This window comes from Trematomus bernacchii, unplaced genomic scaffold, assembly GCF_902827165.1.
Source record: "Trematomus bernacchii unplaced genomic scaffold, fTreBer1.1, whole genome shotgun sequence".
Taxonomy (NCBI): Eukaryota; Metazoa; Chordata; class Actinopteri; order Perciformes; family Nototheniidae; genus Trematomus; species Trematomus bernacchii.
In genome coordinates, this window is record NW_022987739.1 from 763,761 (window position 1) to 777,290 (window position 13,530).

The following is a 13,530-nucleotide window of genomic DNA, read 5'->3' on the forward strand; positions in this document are numbered from 1 at the left end:
GTAACATCACTGATCTGTTTCCCCAGTGAGAGAAACACCTCCCTGTGGTTCATACAATACTGCTGAACCAGCAGAGACCCCTTACTGACCTGAGAGTCTCCAGTCTGCAGTCTGGACTCTCCAAAAGATCTCTCAGCAGCTTCCCATCTGAAACCTTCAGATAGTTGAGTCTCAGGTCCAGATCTCTCAGATGGATGTTGGACTTCAGAGCTGAGGCCAGAGCAGAACAGCTGATCTCTGACAAGCTGCAGTCCATCAGTCTGAAGAAAGAAAACACGAGGATACAAATCTGTTTATAATCAGATGTGTTACTCAACATTGAAATGAATGGGAAAAAAAACATATGTCTTCTTCAGAAAGTCAACTTTATCCTGTGAAACTAATATTACTTCAGATGAACTTTATTCAGACGTTATTGTTTACTAAATATTAAAAACATAGATTTAATTTTCACAACTAACATCTATTACAGTTCCTTTGAGAATCAGTCAACATGTATCTCTGCAGTTCTTACTTTAGTACCTACAAATGAAAGTATGAATAAAAGAACATTTACAACTTAATAGATGTAAGTTAATTATGTAGAAGAATCAGGTTGAATAACTAATGAAACATGAGATCTCCAGCAGTAACAGAGAGTCAGTGAACTGACCCGAGAGTCTCCAGTCTGCAGTATGGGCTCTCCAGAAGATCTCTCAGCTCCACTCCTGAATCCTTCAGCTTGTTCTCACTCAGGTCCAGATCTCTCAGATGGATGTTGGACTTCAGAGCTGAGATCAGAGCAGAACAGCTGATCTCTGACAACCTGCAGCCCCACAGACTGAATAAAGAAAACATGATGTAACTTTAGAAAACAAAGTTCCTGTTTGAAATAACTCCAGGTTTAATAATCTGTTCAGAGTTAAACAGGGTTTTAAAGGTCTCCTATCATGCTATTTTTAGCCATATATTATGGGTCTCAGATATACACAAATATATAAAAACATGTCGATGATGTGTTTTTCTCAAAATACCAAACAGATCATGCATTTTAGAAATCCCACATATCCCTCTGTTCCAGCTGTTAGAGAAGAGCAGGTTCGGGTCCTTAGCTTGAAAATTTGGATCAGCTCCGTTGTTCCCCCGTTTTTAGAGATGTGGGTATGGAGGAAAAGAGAGAGGGTTTTGTTTCCTGACACTTTGTGAGTCTCCTGACACACCGGGGACACATAGGGACACACCGGGGACACACGGGGACACATGGTGACACATGGTGACACACCGGGGACACATAGGGACACACCGGGGACACATAGGGGACACACCGGGGACACATGGTGATGTAGAAAAGACATCAGAAAGTGACTTTTGCATGATAGGAGACCTTTAATCTCAGAGATGATGTAGAAACAATCCATTGATAATCTGGAACTTTAACTTTGATCAGATGTTTAACAACTCCTTCATCTCCCTCACAGCTCATCAGTACTGACAGCATCTCCACTGACTCATGGAGCACAGAGTGAGTCTGAGGAAGCTCAAACACTCTCCCTCACACATTCACCTTCTCTTCATTACTCTGATCAATATTCAGTCATTAACAAAAGTGGAAAATTATTTTTTTCAAATTCAGAAAATGATAAACACAAACAGATGAAGTTCAGTCAGTGAACTGACCTGAGAGCCTCCAGTCTGCAGTTTGGACTCTTTAACCCAGAACTCAGCAGCTCCACTCCTGAATCCTGCAGATCGTTGTCACTCAGGTCCAGATGTCTCAGATGGGAGGGGTCAGACTTCAGAGCTGAGGCCACGACTTCACAGTGAGCCTCTGAGAGTCCACAGCCACTAAGTCTATAATAACACATAAATTACAACATGTGTTAAAAAAAGAGGAAACATAATGACCTCAAGCATTTGATGAAAAACATATTTGACATGTTCTGATTGAGATTTGCTGTTAGTCCATTTTAATAATATATGATAATAGAGTGTAATGTGTGTCAGTGTGATCTGATCACATGTCTGTGCTCCTGCTGTCACTGACTGTTACCATAGAAACAGAAATTAAATAGATGTACATATTTAAATGTTAATTAATATTGAGATGTGAATGATGGATGTTTTGGTTTCTCTGAGCATCTGGAAATGTATTGTGCACACAAACACAGTTAACAAACCAATAAAGTTTCAATATTTTAAACTGAATACCATCAGATGTTCTCACTATATGAGTATTAAAGCTCCCATGTCATGCTTTTCCGGTTATTACCCGTCCCCTTGTGTGTTATGAAGGTTTTTATGCATGTAAACGGTGTGCAGAGTCAAAACCCTCAAAGTACACCCTGTAGCGAGTAAAACTCTAACACAGAAAATACCTCCCCAAAACGCCTCGTTGGAGATACGTCACTGCCCATTTGAGTCTTCCATTTAGTTCCGGGTACCGCCTGATGTCATGCGGTACCCGGAACGAAATGGACCAATCCCGAAGAGCTATGGCCACACCAGCAGCGTCGTGTTCCTCCTCCAGAGGTTCGAAGAACCGGCATTTCACAGACGAAAGCTTCCAAAACATTGCCCAGTTTGAGGCCGGATATGCACAGCTTGTTTGGACCGTTTGGAGCAGGGGAAGATCTGGGTATACAACCTGTAAGTTTGCATTGTTATTTGTGTATTTATCAAACAAGACTGTTTAAATGTGTAAACTGTGTTGGACTGCTAAGCCATTGACACAGTGCTAACTAAGTTGCTAGAGTTTCCATATATCAACTCTAATATCAGCAGATGGCCTTGCATACATGTATCTCATAGCAGGAGAATGTCTGCATTCACACACAAAATACCTATTGACAGTATACTCCGGGTGATTTGCCGGTCAGTCGCGAAACGTAATTACATTATAGCTGGCGTAGCGATCTAACACACGGAGCTAGAGCTAGTTTCGGTCAGAAAAACATTTTTGTGATGCTACGTTGCTAGCGTTTAAATATATCAACTACAATGTCAGCAGATGGCCTTACATGTTTGTCATGGCAGGAGAATGTCTGCAGTCACACACACGGAATACTCATACAGTATACTGTACTGTGATTTACCGTACATTGTGACCGTACATATACTGCATGTAGCTAACGAGGCTAGCTGTATGCTAGCGCAAAACAATGTATTCATGCAAGTTACATTGTATGACCGAACGTAGCAGAATACCCGTATACGATTGCAATTATAAACACGTTATTGCTAGCCTAATATGAACCACTAGCTTTTGTTCATAGTAGTTTTATTACACTGCATTATAGTTGCCTTTCCTCCAAGCTAACGTTCATATCGTGTTAGCTACCAAGGTAAACAAAGCTAGGTTAGCATATTAGCAGGCAAGCTGTTCATTACACAACTACTACTAACGAATCTAAAACAACTAAGTTTCTCTAATATTTTGTGATTTGCATTTGATTTCGTCCAGCCAGATCCTGGCGGACAATCCATGACGGGGAAGGGATTCTACTACTACTGAGGGTGCTAAAAGGCACCGCACCGACTGTGCGCAGGCAAGATGCGAGGAGGAGGAATGGATGATATACCGTGTATATATGTATATTTATGTTCATTTTGTACATTTCTAAAAATAAAGTTTAATGGAAATACTTAGTAGGCCTATCCTTTCTTCCCTGAATTCATATATAGCAAACCATGATTTGATTTCTCATCAAACAGTAGTAGTTTATAACGGGTAAAAATAACTTACTCTTTGTTATGAGAGTAGCTCGTAGGCCACAACGGAAAGGCAAGGAGACATACACGAGTTTACAAAACCACGGCACATTTATTGTAGTAAATGCAGAGACAGGTGGTCGAGGGGAGAGGGTCGCTCAGTTCGTCCTTCTGCAGCCGCTTTGGAGAGAGACTCCGGGCCGCTGGGATTAATAGCACCGGCTACGGAGGTGTCCGTGATCGCGCTGATTACCCTCTTCAGCTCCACCCCACCGTAAGACAAAGGCCCTGAGGCCGTCACACTCTTCTATAACAACAGTTAAAAATATATATGTATATAAAATATACCGCTGTACCGACGCCATGATAAGACTGATGTTACGCTGAGAGCAGCCGGGAAAAGCACTGACATGGGCGCAGCCTCTCTGGTGGTTGACTAATCAGAACGAGTGGCCGAGCTGACCAATCGGAGCACACTAGGCTCACAGGGAGGGGGGGGCAAGAGCTCCAACGAGTCGTTTAGTGGAGAAAGTGAATACTGCTGAATACACATGCTTGACAGAGATGCTGTATGCGAAACCAATGTGAGTTTGGAAAATTGCACAGTATAAATCTATTTTAGTATACCTCAACAATGTAATTATGATGAGTGGAAATGGCCATGACATGGGCCCTTTAAGACATAACTCTGGTATTGGTGGGATATGATATAGATCTGATTTTAAACTCTAACACATTGTGATAAAAACGTGTGTGTGTTTAATGATAAAGAAACTACTAGAAAGTAATAATAACTGATAACTGTAAGTCCTGCTGTGTGGTGTGATCACATGCTGAGAAACCTCTAAAGTCCTTCATGTGTTTGACATGTCGCCTCCATCACTCAATATGAAGAGAGGAACGCTTCAGTTTAACTATTATTATAAATAAATAGAAGAACAGTGTTGGTTTATTTTGCTCTCAGTATTTAAACAGCAGAAATGTTATAGTGTTTATTTGAATAATTAAACTCCTGATCCACATTAGTTTATAAAGTTAATCACATCTGGACTTACTTGGCCTTCCTGCAGTTCCTCACAACTGGAATCAGTCTCAGTTTCCCCTCATCTGATGTTTTGTACTTGTTCAGGTCCAACTCATCCAGAACCTCCTCTGACATCTGCAGCATGTAGGCCAGAGCAGAGCAGTGGATCTCAGAGAGTTTCTTCTTTGATCTGTTCTCTGACTTCAGGAACTCTGTGATCTCCTGATGTACTGAGTGGTCCTTCATCTCTGTCAGACAGTGGAAGATGTTGATGCTCCTGTCAGGAGAGATTTCAGAACTGTTCATCTCCTTCAGGTTGCTGATGGCTCTCTGGATGTCTGTGCGACCCAGCAGGCCTCTGAAGAGTCTCTTGATTATTTGTTGACGCTTGTCTGTGCGACCCAGCAGGCCTCCTAACAGTCTCTGGTTGGACTCCAGAGAGAGGCCGTGGAGAAAGCGGACAAACAGGTCCAGGTGGCCGTTTTCACTTCTGAGGGATTTCGCCATGGCTCCCTTTAGGAAGACAGGCAGGGATGGGTACTCCTGATCTCTGTTTTCACTGTTCTCATCAGGCCAGTCTCCCTGCAGGAAGTCCTTCAGTACCTCTGTGTTCCTGTTGGTGTAACAGTGCAACATGTAGACTGCAGCCAGAAACTCCTGAATGCTCAGATGAACAAAGCAGTAGACTGTTTTCTGGAAGATCACTCTCTCTCTTTTGAAGATCTCTGTACAAACTCCTGAGTGCACCAAGGCCTCGGTGACACCAAGACCACAGCGCTGCAGGTCTTCTTGGTAGAACATGATGTCTCCTTTCTCCAGATGTTCAAACGCCAGCCTCCCCAGCTTCAGAAGAACCTCCCTGTCAGCCTCCGTCAGCTGCTGTGGACTCGTCTCATGTCCCTCATACTTCTGCTTCTTCCTCTTGGTCTGGACCAGCAGGAGGTGTGAGTACATGTCAGTGAGGGTCTGGGGCAGCTCTCCTCTCTGGTCTGTAGTCAACATGTGGTCCAGAACTTCAGCAGTGATCCAGCAGAAGACTGGGATCAGACACATGATGTGGAGGCTCCTGGAGCTCTTGATGTGAGAGATGATTCTGCTGGACAGGTCTTCATCACTCGATCTCCTCCTGAAGTACTCCTCCTTCTGGGCGTCAGTGAAGCCTCGTACTTCTGTTACCCTGTCCACACACTCAGGAGGGATCTGATTGGCCGCTGCAGGTCTGGAAGTTATCCAGACGAGAGCCGAGGGAAGCAGCTTCCCCCTGATGAGGTTTGTCAGCAGCACGTTGACTGAGGACTGCTGAGAGACATCAGACACAACCTCATTGTTTCTGAAGTCCAGAGAAAGTCTGCTTTCATCCAGGCCGTCAAAGATGAGCAGCACTTTACAGACAGCCAGCTGCTCTGCTGTGACCTTCTGTAAGGTCGGATGGAAAACATGGAGCAGCCTGAGAAGACTGTACTGCTCACCTTTGATCAGGTTCAGCTCCCTGAAGGAGAGCGGGATCACCAGACTGACATCTTGGTTTCCCAAACCCTCGGCCCAGTCCAGAGTGAACTTCTGCACTGAGAAGGTTTTTCCAACTCCAGCGACTCCGTTGGTCAGGACCGCTCTGATGAGAGTCTGTTGGTCAGGTGAGGGTTTAAAGATGTCCTGGCACTTGATTGGAGTGTCATGGAGGGTCTCTTTCTTGGAAGCTGTCTCCAGCTGCCTCACCTCATGTTGGGTATTAACCTCTTCACTCTGGCCTTGTGTGATGTAGAGCTCAGTGAAGATCCTGTTGAGGAGGGTTTCACTTTGATCAGTTCCTTCAGTCACACGTTCACATCTCCTCCTCAGACTGATCCTATGTTCATCTAAAACCTCCTGCAGACCACTCTCTGCTGAAAGAGAAGGAAACAGGAGAGAATCAGAAAATGCTTTTGAGAATATAACAATAAAACTAATAAAAACAGACTGAGTTTAAATGTTTTATAAACATTTTAATGTCTATGTTCTTCAACAGAATACCTAATAAACAAAACAAATGAACCAGGAAGAGGAATAAGACGCTGCATGAGTTCGGCCTCTTACCTCGTACAGAGCTAGTCTGACTGGCTGTCTGCAGGCCAGCTCTGGTTCTGGATCTTTCTCCACACTGGGGACAGCAGGGGTCTCCTGATGGAGGGCGCTGCTCCCAGTATGAGGTGATGCACTGTCTGCAGAACCAGTGTCCACAGCTGGTAGAGACTGGATCCTTCAGGACGTCCTGACACAGAGCACAGCTGGACAGCTGCTCCTCCACAGGAACAGGACTCTTCCTCTTCCCTCTGTGGAGAGGAACACATCCTTTATAGCACTTTACTTCATATGTCTTCACTTAAAAAGACATATCATAGATATGCCCAAGTAGTTAAATAATGTTTTGGACAATATATATCGTTTTTAAATCAGTATTTATCAATATTGTTGCTATTTAAAACCATTTTATACACAGATACAATGATAATATAATTGCATATTGAAATATCTTTAGATAATGTTAGCTTACTCTGCTGCGTTTTCCCTTCACAAACTGCTCACATGATATCATTAAAGAACAGTTTAATATATTAGATTACATCAAAACTGGATCCTCTTCTGGTCAGTTTACAGGAGAGACTCTTACTTTGTGTCTGAGGGTCCAGGTTCATTACTGAAGTATGGAGGAAGCCACCCTTTAGACCAGTCACTCTTCAGAGACCACATGGAGACCGTAGACCCTGCTCTCTGTCTGTGGAAACAACACATGTTTTAACATCATTAGTTCATTTAAAGAGCAGCTTTTGATCTATGACTGTTCACCTGATGAAAGATCTTTAGAGTTGTTGAGTCGTGATTGTGGGTTTCTGTTGTTCAAATTCATTCGAGTGTGAAACGTTTTACATATTTGCATTTTATTTGCTTAATTTAACACAAAGTCCAACATGTAGAGTGTGAGGATGATTTCACTAGTAGATTATTTACTATTGCTGATGATGACAAGAAGCAAGAGATCAATTCCACTTGGTTAATGTACTCTACTGGGTTTCATTAAACAGTTTAGATGATCAGATACTGTTATGGCAGAATGTTTATTACAGCGTATTTCTGGTATATACATTAATGTCACATGGTATTAAGCAACAGTATAGTGGACGGTGTGGTGTTCATTTGGTTTGCTGGAAGGAGGCCCATCTATAGGCAACCAGCTGAAACTCTTCACCAGCAGTTATATAATATTGGCATGTGTGGTAGCTGCTAAATAAGGTCATGAAATCTGGGATCATGTAGAACTCAGAGGATGCAACATGTATGACTGTATAAGGTTGGAACATGTCCAAGTTCAGGAGAACTGACAATGTGTGTGCGTTAAACATGTTGAGGGAACATGTTCGTGTGTCATTTAGAAAAGTATATCTAGCCCTGTGTTTCTTCTGTTCTGGGGGGGCAGTTCCGCGATTGGCTGCTGTGGCAGCAGGTGATGTACTCCCCATTATTGTTTGTTTGTTGCAACAACTAAATAATAATGACTGATCAGCTATATCTGTGTTTGTGTTTTATTGATTCCTCTCGGTTTCATTCTTTCCTGTTGTGTTATGCTGGATCGCCACAACAATACCAACAAACTGGATCCTCTTCAGGGGCCTCATTTATAACGCCTTGCGTAGGATTGACGTGAGAAGGTTGCTTACGTAGTACAAAGCAAAAAAATAGGTACAGAAATGTTCCGACATTTTCCGATTCACAAAACATTGCGTACCGGTGAGGGAAGTGCGTACCGGCACTTCCTACGCCTGTTTCCCTTTATAAATCACAATCGACTCGAAATGCGGCGCAGCTTTTGCAGGCTTCAGGTAACGCCCATATTTGCCTATAAATAGTCAAAGAAACGCCCATTCATTCATTCATTTTGACTGACTGCATGAAGAAGATCGCAGGAAATTACGACCGAACAGCTAAAAAAGACATCTCACACCGTGTCAGATTTTGGTTATTTTGGGGAGGTCGAGATAAATCATATTGTTTGGTGGATGCAGTTTGAACCAGAGTAGCAGCATGGAGGTCGGATCGTCACCAAAATAAATAAATAAGTGGTCCGAAAAAAGTTAATGACAAAAAAAAGACACATAACCTTCCTCAGGCAGTGTGTTTGTACCGGGGACAGGAGACACCCCCCTTGATGAGAAACTGTAAGAAATTATCGGGGAATCCCTCCAGAGTGGAGTCATGACGACTGGATCTGAATTATTTTGTTGTATTTGGTGGTTTGTGTTCCAGCTGTCGATCAGCAACTATATATCCATAATCCACCAGTTAAAGGAAATACAACTAATGTGTTGTGTTATATTAGCTGTACAATTTACCACATATGGTGTTCTTAGTTTCCATACCTCCTGTGTTTTACGAGCGACTTATCAAGTCTTGGCAAACGGCATAAAACACGATTAAACGTGATAGTATATAAAACCATGCTCGTATCCATGGGCGTCGCAGCCATTATATGAGGGTGGGACAAGTCCCCCACTTTTTCAAATGATTAGTTTAGACCCCCCCACTTTTACTATGCGTAAAGTCCGTGAATCGGTCTATCCACTCGCCACACTTTGTAGAGCGCTGTGTCAGTGCTTCACTATCAAATGAAATCCATTCCACTTGCTTATTGAGAGAATGCCCAAATCAATGAAACTCCGTACCATGTTTTCACTGCTACTTTGTACCAAGGCAGATTCTCACATAGCGCGCGCATGTTCAAGGAGTGTTGTCATAGTTGGACAGCTCAGGGGCCTCATTTGTAACGCCTTGCGTAGGATTGACGTGGGAAGGTTGCTTACGTAGTACAAAGCAAAAAAATAGGTACAGAAATTTTCCGATTCACAAAACATTGCGTACCGGCGAGGGAAGTGCGTACGGCACTTCCTACGCCTGTTTCCCTTTATAAATCACAATCGACTCGTAACGCCCATATTTGCCTATAAATAGTCAAAGAAACGCCCATTCATTCATTCATTTTGACTGACTGCACGAAGAAGATCGCAGGAAATGACGATAGAACAGCTAAAAAAGACATCTCACACCGTGGTTGCGGTCGAATAGTCCATTTAGCTTAGGAACCTTCCTAACGGAGTGAAATGACCCGGAAGTCCCTCAGTGGCAGCCATGATAAGTGCCGTTCGAATTCTCTAAATTAAAAGGAAAGGAGCTTTCAAACTTCCTTTATAACCTCCTTTAGCTTAGGAACCACTGGACCTCCCTAACCGAAAGGAGAGGAGAAAATGCTGCCCCACAATGCCTTGCGGCCGCCGCATTTGCCGTCACACAACAGTCGGCCGTTCACGGAAACAACCGATTATGAACGAGAAATGATATCATGAAAGTTACGGTGCTTATTAAGCATTTTAAAACGTATGTGGTAAGTTGCCAAAGTGCTTTGTTTTGAACGTTCATCAGTATTATAATCAAATAGAGAAATATGAACGTTAGTTTTTACTGAAATGATCAAATAAAGTCAACATTTCACAGTATTGACTCTTTACTGAGCTGTGTGGGGTTTGTTCAACTTTTAAAAGATGTTTGAATGGTGATATACACAGTGATAGATGTTAAGGACTAACGTTTATAATAAATACATTTGTATTGATTTTAAGATCTTTTCATACAATCATACGTATTGGGATCATTTGTATTAATGTGGACCGGAGGGAGAGGGTGACGAGCATAAGTTTCACTTTCCTTTTTTATTTCAATTCCAACTTTGGTCATGAAGAATATGTTTCTCTGTTGTCCCCGTTCATAAAGCATAAAACAACAGCATCAGAGCACGGTGCAGAGTCTCTAGATGAGTTTACAGTAGTCCCTCGTTCTTATTAAACATCCATGTTGTAGTCCGCTGTATAGAAAACTGTAGTTTCCATAGTTTCCCCACAGCAGCAGGTGCACATTTATGACCTCCGCTGGCGCATCATAAACACGTCGGATAGTGAAAGTGCAGTCGGATTCTCTAAAGTACCGCAGTCTCTTCTCCTAAATCCTTTTGAATTCTCCTATCCACTATCCCTTAACCCCATGACGTTTCACTCCGAGGTCAAGGAATAGACGATAGGGTTAGAACTTAGGAGCTGTTTTTTTGGAGTATTCGACCGCAACCCGTGTCAGATTTGGGTTATTTTGGGGAGGTCGAGATAAATCATATTGTTTGGTGGATGCAGTTTGAACCAGAGTAGCAGCATGGAGGTCGGATCGTCACCTAAATAAATAAATAAGTGGTCCGAAAAAAGTTAATGACAAAAGAAATACACATAACCTTCCTCAGGCAGTGTGTTTGTACCGGGGACAGGAGACCCCCCCTTGACGAGAAACTGTAAGAAATGATCGGGGAATCCCTCCGGAGTGTAGTCATGACGACTGGATCTGAATTATTTTGTTGTATTTGGTGGTTTGTGTTCCAGCTGTCGATCAGCAACTATATATCCATAATCCACCAGTTAAAGGAAATACAACTAATGTGTTGTGTTATATTAGCTGTACAATTTACCACATATGGTGTTCTTAGTTTCCATACCTCCTGTGTTTTACGAGCGACTTATCAAGTCTTGGCAAACGGCATAAAACATGATTAAACGTGATAGCAGAGTTACTGTAATAATATTACTTTTGTCGGTAACGGAGTAGTGTAACGCGTTACTTTTATAATTCAGTAATCACACTACAGTTACTAACATTGCCCCGACACGCGTTACTTCGTTACTTTTATAAAATCAGTCATAATCACACTGACAGACAAGAGGGGTTTCCGCCGCAGGTTTATATGTACGTAATCTGCGCGACTTGCGCGTCCACATCTCCGCGTGCAGTGCTGCATAAACATGGCTGAGTCAGCGATAACTTTCGAGGGGTGGAGGTATGCCCATTATTTTGAGTTCGTCCGAAGAATAGACAGGAATGTGACGGTGAGGTGCAAACTGTGTCCAGGCCAGAAGCTGTTATCCACTGCTGCAAACACCACGTCAAACCTCAACAAACACCTGCAAAGAACACATGCTAAGGTGAAGCTAATAGCTAAGGACCCCCGAACCCAGAGTGAGGATGTTGTGAGTGCGCCGCCGCCGACTCCGAAGCAGCACAAATTAGAATTTGGAGGACCGGTAACCAAAGCAGAGATGGACAGGCTTGGAGCATCCTTCATAGTAGAGGTAATGTTGCCCATTTGCACAGTGGAATCACCATCGCATCGTTCAGAGATATACTGCGCAAAATACAGATAGCAGGAGACAGAGGACAGCCATAGTCAGAGCTATCTGGATCAGTCTTATGCGACAATGGAAACTGAACTAAAGAGAACATTTGAAACTTTAGCAGTCTGCGTGATCTGCCTGTAGGGAGGGGCGGGCCGGCCCTGCGAGTAAAGTAACGAGTAAAGTAACGAGTAAAGTAACAAGTTACTTTATGTAGAGAGTAACGAAGTAGTGTAATATATTACTTTTTTTTAAAGTAATATGTAATATGTAATATATTACTTTTTTTTTAGTAACGACCCCATCTCTGCGTGATAGTATATAAAACCATGCTCGTATCTACAACCTATAGAAATGCAAAACGGCGTCAGTTTAGACGTAATTCTGTCCTCCTGCTTAACGCATCATTTATGAGAAAACATTTCATAACATTAACACAACATATTCGAGGTGGTTTTAAATAACATATCCGTATTTATTTATTTCTACAAGTTATGTTTTTGTGTGCACTGACGAGTCTGAAACAGGCGTTTGTTTAATCATTTTAAGATTGGCTTTAAATTAATCAATGTTTGAAAATGAATTCTTCATATTTGATAAATGAGAGGTTACATTTTATTTATGGTATTATTTCCACACATTTATCTCCATTCTTCCTTCTGCCAACGGTGTCGCAGTTTCTCGTCTCTCCCGTTGTTGTGCTTAGTGCGTACGCATGGGTTAGAGTTTGCGTGGAGGACCGCACATTTTCCGAGAAGGGTCTAGCTGCGGCCGCGGCCAGTACACGACACTACACGACACGCCCCCTACACGACACGCGAATTGACGACACTGACGCTGACGCAAGGATATTTAAGGAGACATGAGGTTTACAGAGAACAGACAAACAATATGGCGCACCGAGTACAGGTAATTAACGTATTGTGGTTTTAGATATAATTACATACTATTTAGGTTCTCGTTTGTTTGTCGATGTGGCTGTTTAGCGCAGTGTAATTGTGTTTATTTTGCCAATTTGTATTTTAAATATTAAATGTAAAGGAATGGAATACATATATATATATATATATATATATATATCTTAGCTCTTAGCTTGACATGCTCGACGTTCAGTTAGCATATATGCTAACTGAACATGCTCGTTCAGTTAGCATGTCAAGCTAAGAGCTAAGATATATGTATATATTTTAGCTTGACAGATGGAATGTACTCGCATTTTTACAAGAATCTGATTTTGTGTAAGTTTTAAATATTCATTGAAGGTGTCTTTCACATTTGAATGTTTTAAAAAAAAAAAAAACATGTATTAGCTGCTATACTGACATGCACATATGTATATTAATTATATTATTATTTTAAGTGTGGTTTAAAGTTAAATGATATATAGTTATTGGGTAGAGCCAAGTAACCCAGGTGGATGCAATCAGGCCTCTGTTTTTAGATGGGGTTTGTGGCCATGCTGTAGGCCTGACATTTAAACCATAGACTGTATATATAAAGATTTAAACTAGCTGAAGGGCTTTCTGTTCGAACCACAGTGACATCTAGAGGTTGTTTTGTGCATAACATGTCAACCAAAAGGGTAGA